Source organism: Pinus tabuliformis, chromosome 8, assembly GCF_031772625.1.
Source record: "Pinus tabuliformis cultivar Carrire ecotype Pingquan chromosome 8, CPIR1, whole genome shotgun sequence".
Classification (NCBI taxonomy): Eukaryota; Viridiplantae; Streptophyta; class Pinopsida; order Pinales; family Pinaceae; genus Pinus; species Pinus tabuliformis.
The window spans coordinates 661,195,151-661,215,583 of NC_142294.1; positions in this window are offsets into that span (position 1 = coordinate 661,195,151).

Here is a 20,433-nt window from a genome sequence, read left to right on the forward strand (position 1 = left end):
CCTGAACATCAACAGCTCCTATAGCCGACAAAAGTAATTTTCGTTGTGCTGGGCATGATTGCAGCACTTCTAAAGCCGACATTGCTGAGGGTGAAACAGCTAAATCCTCAACAATGTTGTAATTCTGGGCCGCTCTCGCATGTGGATTGAAAGCAGACCTTCGAAGTACACCCTTGGCGGGCGGTTTTATTACTAAGTCAGGGTTAGGTTTCTCGATCTGTAGTGGATCGGAACCGGGAGCTGAGGTTGATGGATTTGAATGAGAAGATTCTGCTTCTTTCGATCCATCAACAGGACTTTTACTACCATAATCGTGTGATCGAGTCGCAATCCTTACATGAGACATCATCAATATGGGTTCTTCAGTGGCACTCGAGGAAGAACCTATCATCTTACTCTCCTGCTTTGGAAATGGATCTTTCAAAACAGCAGGAGTTGAGGAACCTTTGACGATTTTCACAACCTCGGCCCGATGGGGGCAATCTCTTGTAAAATGATCCTCTTCACAAATAAGACAAGGATATCGAGGTTTGCGCTTTTCGTCATTGGTTTCCGACTTTTCTGTTTTCTCCTTTGGAGTCTTGTCTGCTTTACCCTTCTTCTTACCCTTCTTCTTCCCACCGTTTTTTGATTTAGCCGTAGATGACTCTACAGCGTGAATATCGGCGGAAATTTCAGGAGAAGACTCTCCTGTCGGGGAATCTGGTAAGGTTATAATGGGCGAAGAATTCTTTGAAGATTTCTTCTTGCTTTTAGTATTTACCGTACCAATCATGCCATCAGCAGCATGAGATCCCGAAGGAGCAGCAGCGATTTGATTTGACTTTGGAAGATCTGGGATCTTTTCATGTAACGTACCTGACTGAGTGTAAACTAAGTCAAGGTACTGCGCTTGAGCAATTACTTGCTCCTCAGTAACTACTCCGGCCTTAGCTACATCTTCAGTAATCTTCGGTAATAATGATTTAACAAACCATTCAGCTAAGATTTGGTCCGGGATAAAAACTTTCACTAATCGCCGTCGACGTCTCCATTCATGGATATGATCGGAAATATAAGTGGACGTCGACTGTTTTAATGAAGTTAGTAGCTCCGTGCCATTATCATATCTGACCGGCAACTGAAAATGAGTTAGGAACGAGGTAGCTAACTGACTAAAATTGTAAAAAGAGGCCCGTGGTAACTCAATGTACCACTTGGCCGCGAGACCAATGAGCGTACGCTGGAAAAGACGTAAGCGGATCGAATCATCCGAGATGGAATTTGAAGCACACCAGAGGTGGTAAGTCATCACATGATTGGACGGATCCTCTCCAGACTTACCTTCGAACTTGGGTATATCACTGGGCAACTTATTTGGCATTGGCGGCCAGAACGGAAGATAATTTATTGGATCGTTCGTTAGGCGCGACAAGTCTGGTAAATCCAAAGTTGCGATAAACGGTAATTGCCGATTAGGATCCCTAAAACTCTGGGTCACAAGACCAGTCCCAGGAGGAGGATATCCAGGATAACTTGGAATAGGAATCGCATTCGGGATATTATATCCTCCTGGAAAACCAGGATTAACCGGACCGTACTGGGGTTGCTGAGGTTGTTGATAAGTGTACCCAGGATACGGTTGATACTGGTAAACCGGCTGTTGGACAGCAGGCCCGTATTGGTACTGTCCCTGGTACGGTTGATAAGTGAATTGTGGTTGACTAGTGACAACCGTACTTAAACCAGGTTGTCCTACAGGCATCTGAACCGTAGTTTGAATCGTAGATCCAGACAATGGTAAAGATGTCTGAGGAGTAGTTGCAGAGACAGTAGAAACCGGAGCTGTCGATACTCCAGAAGCAAGTGTGGTGGAAGGAGCAGATGTTGCGGTAGTTGCAGCAGTCGTTTGAGATGGAGTACTAGGTGCAATTGGCGGCTGAGTAACTACCGAAGGTACAGAAGTTTGAACATTAGACTGGACTGGTTGCTGGGATGGACCAGCAACTAAGGGTTGTCCAGCTTGAGATGACAACTGTACACTTGGCTGCAATACCTGTTGAACTTGCGATGGATCCCACACTATGTTCATTCCGGGGTATTGACCCATGACAGGTTGAGGATATTGAGATCCATAACCGGATTGAGGATAGGATTGATAACTGAAAGGCACAGTTCCCGTACCTTGAACATATGATTGACCTTGAGGTGGTTGATAACCTTGACTCGAGTATTGACCTTGAGGTTGATAACCTTGAGGTAAATACTGATACTGGGGTTGACCTTGACCTTGAGGTTGATACCCTTGAGGTAAATACTGATACTGAGGTTGACCCTGGGGTACATATTGAGGCTGGGGTTGACCTTGAGGAATGTATTGTACTATGGGTACATACTGTCCTTGAGGTTGCCCCCCAGACGCAATTTGTGTACCTTGAGGTTGCCCCCCAGGCGTTAATTGAGGCTGCCCCCCAGGCGGTAATTGGCCACCTTGAGGTTGAGAACCGGGAACTGAACCTGACATCATGTAAATGTCTCCTACACCCAACGGTTTATTACCATTGTTTCCAGCTAATAACCCATGTTCAATGGGTTGAGGAGATGCTCCCGCAAAAGTACCAGAAAGTGACTGATACCCGGAGGGAACAGAAGGACCGCCGTACAAGAAAGATTCAGGAGATTGAGTGAACACGGACGACTGACCAGACATATTTACAGGAGTATAAATACCTCCAGGTGGAAAAGGAGTACGAGGTGGAGAAAAACTTATCCCTGAGTTGTCTAAATAATTGGTTAACGAAAGGTACCAAGTAGTACTTCTAGGAGGACTGTAAAAGATAGATTCACGCTCCCTTAGATCAATAGTAGGTTGATCTTCAAGGATAGATACGCCAAATTCTTCCTCTGGAGCAAGTTCTTCAATAGCTATCAAACCAGCAGGAAGATTTTCGGTGATGACTCTTTCTACCCTAGGTGAATCAGGTGCACTAGAAGTTGGAGTAACAGGTTCAGATATTTCAGGTTCTTCGCCTATATCACTAGTAGATGAAAAACTACCAGCAAGCTCGGAAACTGCAACAGCTTCAGGATTATAACCTGTTTCTAGACCTTGGTAATCTGGATGGACTACCAACGACGATTCTCCTTCTTCAGGTGAACCTACTTTACTGCCACTAGGAGTTACAAGGACCTTCAAACCTTCGTAATGACTCGGGACCTCTTCAGGAGGTTCGCCCCGCAATCTACGGGACTTCCTCAACAAATCGGCCACGGTAACAATCTCAGGAGACTTGCCCCGAAGTCTACGGGACTGTCTCGGTAATTCAGCCACAGTTAAAAACTTTTAACTACTGCACACGCAAACAAAGTAAAATCTCAAAGCAAACCACCTAAAGTCTCTAAAGAACCAAACAAATTTGAATCACACGCCTAAAGAATCTAGGGCGTCAAACCATACACAAACAGTAGCCTTCCGGACCGAAAACACTAGTTGGAGATGAAACCCAACATCGCCGAATTCAGTACAGAAGTGGTGGGCGGAACAGTTACCCCGGCAACCTGCTTAATGAATAGACCGGCACAAGTTCCTCCACTTTAACCGTCTCGAGTGAAGTGAACCCCCCGGAAAATCCAAGTGAGTCTAGCCGACGTCTGCTCCAGGTACAGTGGGATCTTCCCTCCACCGTCACCTCGGTAGAATCCTAAAGATAATGGTCACTAAGGTTACCAACAGCAACAAATGCACCTGGGGGAACAGTCTACACTCCGACAGCACGCAAGGGCAGAGTATCAAGCTCAATCCCCTTGCCGGCTCCTTGACAATAATCCAAGGTTTACCGACAAGTGACCCCTGGCTCCTCGACAATGGTTAATCCGAGGTTTACCGTTTGTAATACGTGCGTGTCTGGCGTCGTTCCCAACGAGGGAGGATTGATCCCCTCACTGGTTCGGACACGAGCTCGTGCTTCTCCTTTAAGAGGAGCTTTCCCAGAGTACAAATGAAACAGTTGGATTTATCCTACCACAAGATGAGCTACTTGTTTGGTTTTGCTGTCTTGGAGAGTTAATTACTCTCCTACTCCAAGACACTAGCCTGATCTATATTGGTGTTTCAGAGCCCTAGTAAATAAAAGTTACTAAGTTGATTTTACTTTAAGCGTTAATTTTTATGGCTTTTCTTTAAGACAAAAGGTAGTGGAGATGAAACTGATGGTGTGTAGACTCGACCGAAATCCACTAAAAAGATGCACTTAGGATGATTTATACTAATTTTTCCTTTTTCAATGAATTCCCTAGCTAAGAGAGTTGGAGAATGCAAACTTGATATAAAGACAACTTTCTTGGCAATGAAAAACAAAGAAACAAACTCTTTATCTTTTCAAAACATACGACACATGACCACTAATCACTTCACGAAAATTCCTTTTTCTTTCAAAGACTCAAATGCTACCAAAGCAAACTTTCCTTCAAAAGATATTTTTGTATTTTTTCCTAATTAATAAAGCATGTAAAACTTACTTTAACAAAAATCAAAGTTAAAAAAGCTATGGCAATCAAATCAACTCAATTTCACTCAAAAGCAAATCTAAGAGAAAAGCACCTAAAAGTAAATCTAACGAGTCAAAAGCTTACTAAAGATGATTCCTGGATGTTTTACTCAGTCAAAATGTAACTAAGGACTAGTTAATGCAGAACCAAAAACCAGTCAAAAACAAAAATCAAAATCTTTTGTTCTTTTCTCAAGAATAAAATTCAAAGTTCAAACAACAAACTTTTTCGAGATTCGCAAAGAGAAGACACAAAGGTAGGTCTCTCACAAGGGTGAATTCTATGACAGGCCCGACTCCTAAGAGGACTGAACAAAACCAAGGAGATCCAAAGTTTGACAACCTCTAACGCCAAAGTCACTACAGGACCAGTTAAAAATCAAACCCTAAGGCAAAACCTCTATGAATTTCACTAAAACTCTCGACACTGACGAAACAAGCTTAGGTGAAGATTTATGGCAGAAAACCAGTGGATCTGGGCAGAAAAAACAAATTAAAAACAAAATCTAAAAGGCAAAAAGAAGAAAATTGAAATTTTCTTAATTTTGACAGGGTACGCAGGCGACCTGTTTGCACAGGTGCGGGTACGCTCTGTGCACAAAGCGACAGTGCGTACAGGTACGCACTGTGCTCAACTCAGAGGCTGCGTACTTCTAGCAAAACAAAGAAAAACTAAAATCTAATTTAACCCTAAGCTAGCCCACCCAAATACACAGTCAGACAGCCAAAAACCAGAAAACAAATGACTTTTCTCAGATCAAAATTTCATACAAAGGAAAAAACATTCACATCAATGGATTCCCCAGCGGAGTCGCCATTTTGTCATGCGGAAAGAGTCGATAGTGCGGACACAACCGACCTCCCTAGAAGCAAAAGCTTTCTAGTGACAAACAAGACAAATAAACACTACCTTTCTCTAAACATGCATTGAGAATACAAGTAATCAGGTGATTTTAACATACCTTTAGTCCAACGCTTTGTAGTAGTCCAGCCTCGCCGATCCGGATGAGCTCCTCCTTCTCTTCGAAACCTGCATTCACTAACAAGCCAAAAGATTAAATAGCACCTGATAAACTCATAAAACAATACATATCCATCATACAGACCAAGGAGTATATGAAACAAATCATGAATAACAATCTGTTGAGAAAAATGAGTTCATTTGTATTAAGAGGAAACAAAAGGAACCATTACAACCTGAGCCTTGGTGTTGTGCAAGTCCCTCCTAGGGTCCAGCAAGAGTTTTCCTTTACTTTGATCAGCTCACCCACTCTCAAATAAGGCTAGGAAAGGATGGGAATCTCTCCTCTCAAGCTTTACAAGGGAGTCCTAATTCCAGCAGCATCTACCCTTAGGAATGTTCAGCTTTCAACCCCTTCTCCCTTTGGCCCAATGCCTGTATTTATAGTGCTCTAGAGGAAGTTATTCAGGTCCACCATCAATGGGATAAGCCCCTCTTTGGATGGGATAGCTCCCCTCTTGATGGGATAAGTTCCTCTTTGGTAGGGATACATGAACCATCTGGAGGCGCTTCATACACGTCAAACAAGCTTCTAGAATGCTCTAGAAATGACCACAAGTAACTTTTTGGGAGTGAAACTTGCGCCTTTTGACCTTTACAGGAGTACGCACCCATTGCTTTACAGACAGAGCGTACAAGTACGCAGGTATTGTGAACTTGGGGTGCGTACACGCAGGTAAGGCTAAGAGAAACTGCGTACCCAGAGATATATAGATTTTTAATGACTTTCTCTCTTTCTTGGAGTTTGACATGGAGAGCAGAGGTATGAGGCTTGCCAAGGAGGATAGTATGACAGTTGATGGAGCCATACTAACTGCAAATAGTCATGGTGACAAATTTTAGTGTAACAGATTCCTTTTTCCCTTTATCCCTATTCCAATCATTCTCATTCCCTTTATCCCTCTTCCCCAAGAGCAAATCTCAAGCAAACAAACCCTCCCTCTCATTTCCTAGTCACAAGCTCATCTCCCATCCCCTCATTCCTAAAAACACTTTCACTCATTCCCTTCATACACCTCAACATTGCAAACATGGACCAAGAGGACCGAGACTATGAGGAGGAGGCAAACACAGGCAGTGACACCTCAGCAGACGGAGCTAGGCAACAGAGAAAACCACACAAGGGAGGCTCAAGTAAAAGCTCTAATGGACAACTTGGAGAGGGCTAAGTATTTCGTAACATACTTGGAGTAAGAAAACAAGCAGTTGAGTGACAAACAATTCCTCATGGAGCTGGAAATGCTCAAGGCAAAAAGACAAAGTGGAAAAGGGACACAAGTCACTTTGACTCCTATTGAGCAGGAGATCGAAGATGATAGGGAGACTTGGATTGAGAGAGTCAACCTACACCTTGAGAAGCTGCTACAGAAGGCCAACAGAGACAATGAGATGCTTAGACACATGGCCTATCATTACAAGACCCGAAACAAGATTTGCAACAGGAGGGTCAGAAAGATGAAAGCTAGGCTAAGGCGGGCCTTGAAAGGAAAAAAGGAGGAGGATAGGCTTAGGATGCTGGTTGAAGCTTTCTTGGCTCATTAGAGCACTTGATGATGGTGCTTCTCACCAATTTTGGGAAAATTTGGAGCAAATTTTGTCATTTGTAAATTTTGGAATTTAATACAAAGAAAAACTGCCTAGGTGGCGCTGCTCTTTTCCTAGGGGCACCCAATGAAGAAATGGTTTGATTTTTGGATTCTGAGCCATGAGGACATGCACCCTAGTAGGTTTCAAAGTTTCTGGGGTAGAACTGGTCCACCAAAAGTCAAAAAACACCCTAAAAATGACCTTTTTGCCACTTTTTGGACACACAGAAGCAGTCTTGGGAGAATCAAGTTTTGAGGGGGAAAATGAGCTTCAAATGCAGAAATTCTAGGTTTTCTGGAAAGTAGACTTGAAGAAATTTCCAATGAGCTATCATGAGCTCAATTTGGATGCCATTAAGGCCTCCAAAAGGGACCTGAAAGTGGCACTGCACTTTTGGCCAGTGGCGCTGCGCTTTTGGCAGTTTTGCTCAGGGTTGCTATTTTTCTAGTTTTTTACTATAATCATGGATTCTCTCTCATGGTGGACAATTTACCATTGTAAATGATGACTTGGCATGTAATTATGATAGATAAATAGTAATAGAGGGTAGATTCATTGCTTTAGAAGTTAGTTTGAGCTCAAATGAATCAGTTTTTCACTTTTAGAGGCAAGTTGTTGATGATGCCTATATTCCTGTTTCTTGTTCAGTATTAGTTAGATTAGCTCCTCATCTTAGGGATTCAACCCCTAAGGATGGGAGGAGGTTGAAATCATGTCTATATATTCTTCTTCTTTCTCATTGTAAAAGGTTGGACTCAACTGGATACTCAGACCTTGATTATCCACCTTTTATAAGCAGTTTGGCAAGAGATTAATAAGAATTGCAACTATTTTTATGGGATCCATGTGGTATGAGTTTTAGTATAGTTTCTCCTTTTTTAATAATATTTTAAAGTGTTTTGTATGCTTCTTTAATAATTTCATTGCTTCTAGTTGAATGTTTTCAAGTTTGATAGGAAGAATTCATTGCATCAGTGCTCTTCCTTGTGAAACCATTCACCATTTCATGTTTTCTACGCTCCAGGAAGGATCCATGATTGTCACATGCCCTTCTTAGCTTCTCACCAGTCTAAAACATCTCAACCCATCAAGACATAGAGTGCTAAAGCCTATGCCTACCTTGCCCCATTGAACACCCTGCATTTCTGACCTAGTTTCCTAGACCTAAACTGTCCAGCTCCTCCTGATCCGGAAAAACCCCTTCAAAATCCAATCAAAACTTCATGCTACTATACCTAGCTTGAAATCATTTTCCTGATCCAGTTATCTTGGCTGAGATCCTTAAGGAGAGAGCCCTCTCTCGGCCTAGTAGGGCTAGCTACTTGGCTAAGGGTGCTTTGTGGTTACACTAACATTGCCCTTTTTCAACCTAAGGTTCAATCCAGGTGATAACACAGCCAACAGCTACCCAGATTTGCGCAAATCCTGAGCTGAACAGCCTGCTACTATGAAAATTTGGGCAAATCCTATTGGGAGGGTTGGCTGGCGGGATTGTGAAATCTTGGAGCCCTACAGGCTGTAAGAGAGAATTGTGTAATTCCTGGGGGCAGGCTAGTTTCCCCCCAAAAATGCACAATTTTCCAAGGGAAGCTTCTCATCTTGCAACTGGACCAAGTCCGGGTAAGCAGCCAATGAGGGGAATGGATCGAATGTGATCAACAAGTTGCCTTTGTGCAAGGAAAACATTGAAGCTTGAGTACTTGACGAAGTAAGAAAAAATGTTGTGTAAGGTTGGTAGGGAGGCTCCAAAACAGGCTAAAGAAAAATTTTGGAGGGTGGTTGCAGCTACTACAACACTATTATTCATACTTTTCAACAACTCGTTAAGGGGCTTCGCAAATTTTTTGACGTTTATGAATATCAAGGTGTTTGTAATAGGATTAATCGGCTTAGGATGGAATAAAATGAATCTCTAGAAACTAATAAAAAATGTGAATAAATATATTAGAAAATGTGAAGAAATCCATTTGTCTACATCTATGTCTTTCCATCACTAAATAAAGAAGACATATATCTAACACATATATGCTTTTACTACACACCTCCATATTCATATGCACATGTTTTGGTTGTTCAACCTTTTACTACACATTATGTTTCTTTAGTCTTTCTTGGAGTTATTTTTCAACTCAAGGGACGGGACCAGCTTTTATGGATGCATTGGAATTTTCACTTCACTTAGCCCCAACCTTCTAACCCATTAGTTTAGGTTAGGTTTAGTTGCATTTAGTTAGTTTGCATCACATTTTTTATTTTTATTTTCATTTCCCATGCCACTTTCTTTTAAGCTTTTTTGAGTTAATTATTTTCACTTTTAATAAGACTACACATGAGATTTCTTTGTTGGCTCTAAGATAATGTGGCTAAAATTTGAAAAGTAAAATTGTAGTGACATGCAACTCTTGGCTATTTTGTGACTTATTTTCTTTATTTGGGCCTTTGCATCTTTTAAAGTTGATGATGTCTGGATTGAAAATACGATTCATTCAACCAAAAAGCCATAAGTAGAACCATGATTCCTATATCTTTTTAGGGTCTTCATTCCTAGACTTGATTTTTTAACTGAATGGTGTTTTTCTTGTCAATCCAATCAAGTAGAGAAGGGAAAATTGGAAAACTAATAGTGAGCACATCAATTTCAAAGGTTTATATAACTTTCTTTGAAGGAACAACCCCTCCTGCTCTCAATAAGTTGGGATTTCTCTTCCACCTTGGAAATATAAAGTCAATAAAATTCCAATGAGCTTAAAGTTATAAAATAAAAATAAATAAAGGGTGAAATAAGAGAAAGGCTCCCTACACAGAGGGGTGGAGCAAGCAGCTTCGTTGGAGTATTGAACATGCTCGCTGGCAGCAAAGATATTGTGTTTTTGTAGTGACTCTGTTGAGGTACTAAACAAGCTCGTTGGAAATGGAGCAACACCATAGATTAAAACTTAGACTCTGATCATCTTGAATGTTTAGCTAGATATTACCCTTCTCCCAGATTGAAACATTTGTGATATGGAAATCTTTGTGAATGTGTTTAACCGAGTAAGGGAATAGAGGAGACTATATATATAAATGTGCTAAATGGGGAAGCCAAGGCAATCCATATGGTGAATCAATACTTCTTGAAGGACGAAGACTCCATGTATAAAGGTAATACATAATTAGAGAAGATTGAGTTCTTCCTGTATGTTGCCAAGTGTTATCGTTGTGACAACGATCTTCCAAAAAAAATTCATCATTCAATTTCGGAGCCTACCTATGTTTTCATTAGTTGTCACTCTTAGCTATATTGTGTCATCTTGTCATTTGTTCATGATTTCATAACTTTCAATTATATTTAAACATATCTAAGTGTTTATTTTCCTCCTAGGTCAAAGTTTCCTAAGTGTCTCTCTCTCATCTTTTGGTGTCTTGTTGACTTTCTAAAGATAGGAAAAGCACTAGATTTGTTTTGACTTAGCCAAACTTTTCTCACTTAACATGCACACTACACAAAATCAAGAAATAAAAACCTTTTTCGTTATTGAAAACACACTTTCTAAAGTTCGTGAATGTTCATGCACTATCAAAGGAAACTGCGCCATATTGAGCCAAAGGGCACTTTTTTCCCAATTAAGCGCACCTCTTTCTCACAGTTAGGCGCACTCCTTATCCATAGTGAGTGCACACTCCTTATCTCTAGTCAGTGCACACTCCTTATCTCTAGTCAGTGCACACTCCCTATCCCTCACACATGCGCACTTCCTATTTGAATGCAGAGCACACTCCTAGAAAATAGGGATCCCCTTCCACTTAACTCAACTAACTCACTGATCAAGTGACAAAGTGGTGAACATGTGTCGAAACCATAACTTTCCCTTGCATGAATATTTCCTTTGTAAGGAGCCTAGGTTATTTTTCATTCTCATTATTCACTTTGGGTTGAGTGCATTCTCTCATCACAAGGAGTTTCTCTTCACTCTCGGTCACAAGTACGTCGATTCTTGGTAAGTTTTGCAAAGTGTCAGTTTTGTCTTCTTCTATCATTTTTAGTGGTGCTTTTGTTTTCCTTCCTTGTGTTTCAATCTGCTTTTGCATATTAAGTATCATTTCTAACCATTATTTCTCCTACAAATTTCATCTTTCTATCGCAAGTGTTTTTTCTATTAACTCTTCACATTCCATGACCTTTCACGTTCTAGTCATGATTGCAACAGGATATATAAACACTTGCAACTTGTTTTTGTCACTTGTATTTTACTATTGATTGTTACTAAACATCACTACGAGTAATGGGTATCAGATACACAGATGGAGTAATGGGTTTTCTAGTCGTGGGCACCTTCATTTTGGAGTAATGGGTTTTCATAGCTACGACCCTAGCAATGTTAGCAGATAATATTGTACCAAGATATGTTACAACTAGCCGTATGTATCTATGATAATTCTAGAAGATGAGAAAATCAAGAATTTTTACAATGCAGTGAGGAATAATTAGCTAGAAGATGAGGCAGGCCCCTCCCATGTCATCCATGTACCATATACACAGATGGAAGAGATTCCTCATGAAGTGACCACTTCAGTCGACATTGTATCATCAAAAATGACCCCAAAGCATGATCTGATAGCAGAGGGAAGTAGAAAGTTAAAGGTTGATCCATTTTTCAAATGTGCAATAGAAGCGAAGCAAAAAAGAAAGTAAAGGGAGGAGGAGAAGAAAAGACAAGTAGAATAGAAGTAGCAAGAAGAAGAGCTCAAAAGAGATGAGGAGTAAAAATAGGAAAAGGAACAAGAAAATAAGAAGTAAGATGACTTTCTGAAGAAAAGAGAAGAATTAAGGAAGAGAAAAGCAGAGGAGATACAAAAGAAACAACAAGAGGAAATCTTGAAGAAGCGGAAATCAGATGAGGAAATTAAAAGAGCATAGGAAGAGGAACTTCAAAAGAAGTTGCAATAAGAGGAGATGAAGAATAACCAGAAGGAAGAAGTTGCACAGGAAAGGTAGGAAGAACTAATTGATCGGGACATCAAAGCGGAGCTAGAAGAGGAGGAAGACATTGACCCAATTGTAGATGAGCCCAATATTCAATCAGAATGTCCTCTCATTGGTGGCCATCTCCCATTCAGCAGGATGGAAATTTTTCCTCCACTTGACAATAGGGTTATGGATATATCCAACTTTACCTTCAATTAGTTGAAGAAGAGGGTTGTATAGGAGAAGAGAATTTATTTTCCTAATGACCTTTTTCATCATGTCTCCATATCCACAAAAAGAGTGATAGCATCCAACACAAGGAGGAATCCTTGAGCAGTCATTACAGCAAAGGTAGCCTTTCCGATAGCAACATTGGATATCACAGAATATCTTTTTAGTTAGAATTAACAATTGCAAAAGGATTTGACTATCATAAAGCAGCAGGTTGATCATATGGTTACAAAGAATCAAAGGTTGGCTTTTACTATTATCACCATAGTAGAACTGTGGTCTACGATTCTTGAAGAATTAAACCAATGGAGGATACTATGAAGCAGATTTATAATGATATGATCCTCTTTCATGAAGTGATGTTACTCTTGGTTCAAATCCAGAAAAGATCTCAAGAAATCATGACGGTTCTAAAGGTTGCAGGCACAGTTGTGGATCTGATGCAAGACTGGGGCATCAAATATCTTAATATTCATGAGCGTTTGGTCAAGAAAGATAGATTAACAGTTGAGGTGGATAGAGCAGAGTTGAGGCTACATACTCAGAATTATAACTAGCTTTGATAGGTGACCAACACTATAGCTACTTCTGTTCGACTGCATAGCAGTTTAGAGACTCTAGCATGGAATCATAAAATACCTTCTTTGGGCCTACTTGGATAAATAAGGGGTAAAGATGATGTATTGCAGGAGTTGGAAGATTTTATTCAACAAATTAGGCAAACAATAAATTGAGAAGGCTTGGAGGTGACCAAAAGTACTATTCTACAATATGCATTTGGGCCAACCAAAGTTCACATAAATTTATTCATGTTTTGGAGTAATGTACAATCAAACTCAAAATATATAATTTTAGATGCATTAGAGGTGAAGATGTGATACATTGCAGATCTACCGTAAGAGACAAAGTTATTGCAGCAGAGTTCAAATCTTGGCACTCCTACATCACAAATGAGCTCAATTCTTTATCCATTGATTTGTCTTTTCCTCCCAAGTGAGGAAATTTTGTCTTATTGTAATTTTGTACTATAGAAACAACATTTTTTAATTTAATTTGTATTTTATGAGAATAAGAAAACAAATTTTAAATAAGTCCAAGAGACACATGTGGAATGTGAAGATTCACATATAATTCCATAGGTTGTAGGAATTCAAAGGGTCATGAGATAGCTCAAAGTTCATTTTCATTTGTTATAAATAAGCCCTCATGACTCAAGCAAAGGGCTTGGACTTTTGGAGATTTGGCCTTTGCTTCTATAGTTGTGCATGGGGGAGAAGATTATTCTTTGGAGAAGCAAGTGGTAGCTTCATGTTCCACTATTGGGGATAGTGTTTCATCAATGTAATAGTGTACTTGGATCTTCATTTAATCATCAAAAGCTCTTAGAGTCAAAACTTTTTCATGCATGTATTGTGAATTTTGTAATAAAATCTTAAACATCCCTTATCACATGTGGTCATTGCTATTTTATTGTTGTCAATTGGAAAAAGAAAAATGTTTCTTGTAAATACAAAGGGTAATAGGGAGGAGTTCTACACCTTAATGAATCCTCTGCTAGGTCATACATTTTCTCCTTCTCTTCCTATAACAGTTTTACCTTTCTCTGCAATTCTTCTACTCATAGTATCGCTTTCTTTCCTTTTTTCCTTAATCTTTTCTAAATCCTAAATTAGAAAATTCTCATCCCATACTCTTTTAATATTTTTAATAATATCCTTATGTTTACTTAGAGGTATGACCTCGCCTTCAAATGAGAATGCTAATCTTTTTCATCTATCTAATTCCTCAGAAAGAAAAAAACAAACAAACAAAAGCAAAAACAAACATTGATTTCAACATTCCTCCAAGTTTTGATTGTTCTACATATGTTATTGTTACAATAGCAAGTTCAGTAGCTTCTTGTAGTTCTTCTTCATCTTTATTCTTCTCCTACTACAGTATCTCGAATGCTAGTTCTTATGTGTCAACAACATCATTAATAGGTTCTTGTGTATCAACAATTTGATTTTTCTCAATCTTCTCTAATTTAGTCGTCATTTCTTGTAGAGAAACAGCATCATCAGTAGGTTATTGTAGATCAGTAGTATAATTTTCCTCACTTTTCTCTACTTCAGTTGTTGGTTCTTATGGAGCAGCAGCATCATCAACAGTTTTTTGTGGATCAGTAGTCTAATTTTCCCTAACCTGCTTTTCTTCATTTGTTGGTTCTTATGGAATAAGAGTGTTGTCAGCTCATTCTTATGGATCAGCAGACTAATCTTCCACAGTCCACCCTACTTTAGTTGTTAGTTCTTGTGTAACAGTAGTGTGTTTAGCAGGATCTTATGGATTAACGGTCTAGAACTCCACATCTTGCTCCCCTACTTGTATTCCAATTGAGATAGTTGTTGGCCCTTCACAACTTGCTTCCTCAAGAATATTTTTACAACTCATGCATAACCTTTTAGTTGTGTCAACAACTAACACCATTCCTACTACCTTTGCTAGGGTCAATCTTGTTTGTTTCTTAAATTGAATTTTCTCTTTGAGTATAGAAATTTGTTCCTTCAATTTTTCATTTTCCTTTTTCAAATAATTAATGTGTTGGGTTAGTGGTTTAATTTCAATATTACCCAATGGGGAAATGTATTCCTTCTCTTTCTTGGGTTCTTCTTTATTCTCCTCACTAGGTTGTTCCTCTGGCTCATTTGATTCCACTATAGCAACCTGAACTCCAAGCTTTGAGGCAGATGATGGCATAACAATCACTCTTACTCTTTTTTTAGGGTTTTTACACCCCAGTGTCATTTTTAGTGACCTTTTTCTTATTTGTGTTTATAAAGGTGCTTCTTCCTCATCAGGGCATGGCATACCCAACATTTTCATACTGACTGCTAGATATAATCATTGGTTCTTCAGTATGTTCCCTTTTTCTCTCAACGAGTGATAGGCCTCCAAATTAGATACAAATTGAGGCCCATCTAACCTTTCCTAGGCACACAAAGGCTATATTAAATATTTCCTTCCACACTTTATAATGTATTTGTTTACCTTTAATATGTTCTTAGGAAGGTTTAGAGATAATTTTCCTATTATGTGCCTAATACTATTTATTTTTTACAATATTGTGAGAATATTGGGCAAATTATGAAGATTTGTAGAATCAAAGAGTTTAGGGACTTTCTCCCTGCTACATGATGCTACAATATGGACCAATAAATGAATAGGATATTATGAAATTATTGAAGAGATTCTGGAGCTCCACTAATTGAGAAAATCGAGGGATCTTTTGTGTACTACAGGAGAAGCTAGAACTTAGTATTTAATGAAGGTTCTTACTGTTGGGAACCATATCCACTTTTGAGGGATTTTGGAGGGAAAAGTTTCCTCCTTTCAAGGAGGATGCTTCCCCCATCAATTTATATAAGTACTAATTCAAATTAGCCTCTAGGGGCATGGATTTTTTTAGTCTTCTTTTGAAACATGTTATTTAGAGTTCTACTTCCATTTCGAGCAGGGATGTACTTGAATTTATTCTAATAATGAAGTTTGATTTCATTTTTAGCTTCCAAAGTTTAGCTTCTTTCATAAGACTTTGAGTATCCTTGGGTTTGGCCATCCTAAGAGCCTTAGAGCCTTGTTGTACAATTTCTTTATCTTCTTTGAATTTATTGTTCACTTGCATTTCTTATTTATGCATTTAATATTCATGCTTCGTTTGTTATAGGTTATATTGGTTAAATGATTGAAGTAATTGGTTTTACATGTCATTTATATAGTTATAGATATGATTCATCCTTATAAAATCTCTACAAATTCATATTCATCATTGAGCTACTTGGATTGGTTTACTAGTTCACAATTATGGATTTTCTGGAAGTATCCTGTAGCAAAAAAGTAATAAAATTTTGTTGAATTTTAGCACATCTTAATGAGATCCTTTCAAGTTGATTCCACTTGTATTGAAACCTAAAAACACCAAAATTAATAAAAAATAATTACCCCATATCATTTTCACTTGATTAACTTAGGAATTTGGGTGCTTAAATCAGCTTACTAGTTCACTGTTCTAAAATTTTGGGTTTTAGTAGTAAATTTCTGTTGAATTTTAGCATGTTCTAATGAAGCTATTTCGAGTTGATTCCACTTGGATTGAAGCCTAGAAACATTTAAATCAATAATAAAATTCACCCCACATCATTTTAATTTGATTAGCTTGGTCATTTGGCAAGTTAACTCTATAAACAAGTTTGTTGGAAGTTTCCTATAACAATCTTGTAGCAACAAAAAGTTTCATGTAGCAGTTTGTTTTAGAACTCTACCCTTGGCCAGATTCACTCCAAGTTCATGGTATAAGTATATTTATAGCTTATTAATGCTATGAGACCACTTTGTTTGAGTTAAGGCTGGTTTAGGTTTCCATTTATCTTTTACATTGTTTGTTTCTTCAATGTTGATTTATGCAATTAGTCTAGATTTTCTTTCTGCAATTTACTTTAAGAAAAGTGTGATTTCTTTCCTGCAAGAATGATCTAGGAATTTCCTTTCCTGCAAAAGTAGAATAGATTTCATTTATTTTCATTTCCTTTCCATTTAGATAGATTAGATTTGCTTTTTTGTCATTAACTTATGTTTTCTTTCCTTTCTTCCAATTAGAATAGATTTCCTTTATGTCATTTACTTTTTGGCAAAAGTAGAATAGGTTTGCTTATTTCTATTTATCTTTTGCAACTTATGACTAGAAACTTACCTATATATTTTCTCATTTAATGTTGTTTTGATGCCTTCTTTCACCTTCATCAAAGGGAGTCAAAATAAGAAGAGGAAGGTGTTTTCTACACATATAGTGTTGGCCCCTCTTAAGTTTGTACGAACCCCAGATTGATAATTAAAGTTGGTATCTTGGGAGTTGCAATACTGTGTCTCATCAGCAGGTGTATTGATAGTATTTTTTGCATAATTCCTGCTTTAAATATTTCAGCAAGGAGGCCTAGGAGGTGTAACTTCCTTTGCCTTCTAGTCTATTTTTTCACTTTCCTCATGTTACTCAATTTCACTCCTTTCCTCCTTTAGAGTTGGTACTCATGAGTCTACTAATAGTCTAGCCCATGTAGATTTTCCTATAGATTTAATAGCTCATGTAATTTTCTAAAACACAAGACAAGAATCTACTCTACTCTTTAACAGCGAAAACCAATAGATCGATGAAAAAAATAATTAGTAAGAGGAAGATAATCAATCGCACATTAACACCATGTTTCTCTGGGGAAAGCAACTGCTCAAAACCTCAACTATCTATATTTCATTAATCATAAATCCAAGATGAAAATACAATGCTTGTTCTCACTAGAACAATCCCCAGCACAGGTATAATCAACTCTCTACCTCACAAACCCACTCTAGCCAACACTTAGCCAATTCTGTTGCCTGCCAAGCCCCTATTTCTTTGCATAATTCCTAAGAGGATCAACCCATATTTAATTGGGAAAATCCTTCTTCCAAAACTGAGCAATCCAAACTTTGGTCCATAACTTATTACATGCATGATCTGTACAACTCGAAAAATCATACAACTGATAGTACATTGTCCCTGCACCCTATCTCAACTAGGTCTTTCTCTGAACTGACATGTATGAGTTTCTCTTGAGTGAATCTCCAGTTATCTAGAGTAGCACTAAGGATGCACTAGTGCACCAACTCACTACTAGACCTCTACTAGTTCCACAAGCAATTAGAACTATTTTAACTGACTATAACTCTATCAGACTGAGTTATCTAATTACAACTCAAATAAACCAATCCTGGACCCCTAAAATTTAAGGATCACACATACATGACTACAGAAATACTTCCAAATTGAAATTCCTAAGTTAATTAAGTCAATTAAACTTAATTAACTATTTACAAGTTGTTATGAGAATAGAATTCAATTTTAATTCACAATTTAATTCAAGGAAAAATTAAACTGGAATTTCTTGTTGCCATTTCTCAACAATTGCAGCATGTCAATTATGATCAATTTAATCAAATTGTGACTAGTTACAAAGGTTTCAGGATATTTTTCCATTCGTACAGTGTGTGCCATATACTGTAATGATTTTAACAAGTAATAAGAAATATTAATTATTGGCCCATTATACAAGTGTGCTAGTAGCTAAAAGGGATAATGGACCACAATCCAAAACATCCTTCACAAGTTATAAACTTATGGATGAAATAAGCCACATCATCCTAGGGATGAGGAAGGGAGGTCCTATCAACCCCTCTTCATTTATACCTTATCTCCTCACCTTCCTGCAAAAGTTTGGCTTTTGCTATTGGGACTATTATTTTTCAGAAGAATCAATGCATTCCCATTTGTGGTAAACATGTAACCCACGTAATTACTTCCTCTATAACAACAACCCTTATTCCTATAACTATTGGGCCCTGTTATTTCAATGTTTCTGCAGATTCTAAGGAAATTTTCTCAATGAATCCTTGTAGCTTCTCAAAGTGTGTCAACCAATCCACATTCTAAAATACTTCCAAGGCCTCCTGATGGTGTAACATAGCATCAATAGAGTCATTTTCATGGCTAAATGTTGCTCCTCCCATGTCTACTCAGAAGATTGTTATAAGGTTGGCACTTGTTTACACAAATGTTCGTTAGAGAGGAGAATGTTGATCTGCTAGAATTGGAATTTTTTTCCTTTCGATGGTTTTATGCCATAATTGAAAAGTAATGGGAATGATTTTAGGGTGGCCACATCAGGTTTATAGGAGTAATGGTGGTTGGTTGTTATTAATACAAGGTCTAGTCAATTATTACTAATTTGGGATGGTGGTGGTGGTGCGTCATACGATAGATATGATCCTCCGCCCCCAAAAAATTGATGATAATAACCATCCTCGACAAGTGTGACAAAGGTTCATGCCAACCTTAAATCCAAAAAAGAAAGTAAATGACAAAAATTCTACATGTTGTCAACTTTCCATTATGTTGACATGGTGATTGTACAAGTGATGTTGATATGATTGACGTCATGCAACAATAATGTGGTGATAGAGATTTATGTGTCAACAAAATTGGGTGTATCAGCATAATATTGTAGCTATCAACCATGAAAATGAAAGAGCACATGATGTGTTAGCTTGTAGTGGTGAACAAATGGAAGTGTTTATGATTTGTATCAGTAGACCTATGTAAAAATGTAAGAGTGGCTTGCATATGTACAAAGTTGTATTAGTAAGAACTTTATATTACTATATTAGCAAAAACTATTCAAATACTTTAATATCCTTCAATAGTAGTAATCTTGTGATAAATGTAGCAGTTGATAATGGTTGGTAAATATGAAGTTTGTAACAACAGGAAAATTAAACAATAAACCAATTACATACAAAGAAGAAAAGATATCAAAACATTGTTACAGAGAAAGAAAAAAATATTTTGGCCACCACAAAGTTGGTTTTCAGCCACCGCATTCGTCCAATAGTTCCCATAGGGATTTTCACTACTAGACATTTTTATTTTTATTTTTCCTTTTTTTTTTCTTTTTTTTTTTTTCTTTTTCTTTTTTTTTATTGATAGGAAAAAAACAAAGTGGTTGGAAGCACATGAAAAAATTCCCTTTCCCAAACAACTTCAAGGTCTTAATCTACATCTTAGAAAATGTTGACAAATGATTCCTTAGAAGTAGGCTTATGATACAATTGTAGATGGTGTCCATTGGCAATGAGGGATGTTCGGGACCCATCGAAGGTTGTTAATCTCACATTGTCAAAGATTATATCTACTTCATAATGGCCTAGCCACCTAGTGCACAACTTCCCTTAAAAATATTTGAATCTAGAGTTATATAATAGATCCTAAACACACTTATGAAACACCTTCTTCTTAAAAAAATTATCATGCCACTTGGCACATTATTATTGAATAATATTTGTTCATTTCACGATAGCTAGGCACTTCTCATCTAACTCATTCAATTGTTCCATTCGATGTTTCTAAGTTGCAGTCAAATTTAAATTCACCTCCAAAGCCATTTTGAGTGTCTTTATCTCAAATTTAATGGGAAATATAGGAATCTTACCAAAAACCAACTCGTAGGGAGAGAATTATGTATTATTCCTCCAAATAGTTCTATAAGCCTAGAACACTT